This window comes from Octopus bimaculoides, chromosome 11, assembly GCF_001194135.2.
Source record: "Octopus bimaculoides isolate UCB-OBI-ISO-001 chromosome 11, ASM119413v2, whole genome shotgun sequence".
Taxonomy (NCBI): domain Eukaryota; kingdom Metazoa; phylum Mollusca; class Cephalopoda; order Octopoda; family Octopodidae; genus Octopus; species Octopus bimaculoides.
In genome coordinates this window covers 48,520,843-48,522,299 of record NC_068991.1, presented here as the reverse complement: position 1 = coordinate 48,522,299, position 1,457 = coordinate 48,520,843, and positions in this window count along the sequence as shown.

The window sequence follows — 1,457 nt, the reverse complement described above, 5'->3', positions numbered from 1 at the left end:
TATATATATATATATATACACATACACACACATACACATATATATGTACATACATAAACATATACATACACATACATACTCATATATATAGAAACAATTATTAGGATAAGGAAATTGGACACATCAAATATATAAAATATATTAGGTACAATAAAATATAAAATATGCATATATGTAAACGAGAGAAAGCAAAAAGTGGAAACTTTCAGACGATGAATGACGAATTCATATGTATAAATATACATTTGTGTAAATAGGTCCAAATTACACTGAGTATAAGCGACAGAGAAATTTAAAGGGATGGAAGAAAGGTATTATAAGTCCAACAACTGTTTCTGGGCCTTCGGTGACCCATAATAATGTTAGCAGATTTAGTCCATCACAAAATGCGCCTGTATGGTTGCATTTAACACAGGATGAGACGGCCCTCCGTCATCAGGGTAGATGACACCTTACATTTCAGATCTTAATGCAGAGAGGTTCAAAGATGGAATGGTTAAATGTGGAGAGCTAAGTGTATTAGAAAGGGAACTTGAGGTTATTAAGACAGGGAACGGTAAGAGGAGGAAAGATAGTTCGAGAGGAGTGAGCGGTTAATAATGAGGCAAGTAAGGGAGTAGTAATAAAGGTGGGGAGTAGGAAAGTGAATAGGAGGGTGGAATAGATACAGGGTGGGACAGAGAGAACGGACGTTTTGGAAAAAGTCACAAAATCATTAATTTAAGCTGAAAACAAATTATATTGACATTAATGTGTTTGTATTGAACTAACTTTGTTAAAATAAAGTGTGGAAAACAACATCCATCCTGTGGTGCCCGTTTTCATTGGTACATTCCTGAAGACGTTCTTGGAAGTTGGCTTCAACTCTCTCTAGCATTGCTCTCTGCATATTCCCATGGTTTCAACTGTTGCCCAATGACCAATTTGTACAGGTTTAAATGCAGGTCTTCATGCAAAATACGCCTTACCGATCGATTACCGATGCCAAGTTCATATGTACGCTCAACGACTCCTTACTCATGATCCAGGGAACATCCAAAAAGTGACACCTGGAGGAGGTGAGGGTTGCACCAACACCTTGCTGATATTCATTGTAGCTGAATAAACTGAGGTGCCGTAAAATGAAGTGCCTTTTTCAAAGATGCAGCGTGACGATTATTACAGAAATGGAATCACATTGCGAACATGAGGCAAACATCTATAACCACTAGACCATGTGCCTTAACGAATGGCATATTAGGCACAGTCTCTCTCTCTCTCTCTCTCTCTCTCTCTCTCTCTCTCTCTCTATCTATCTATCTATCTATCCATCTCTGTCTTTCTCTCTCTGTCTTACTCTCTCTCACTCTCACACACTCTCTCTCTCTCTCTCTCTCTCCGATTGATTCAGTCTTTAGTGAAATATATACCTTGATGCAAAACAATTGTGAACATTAATGATAACAGAGTTAAATTTT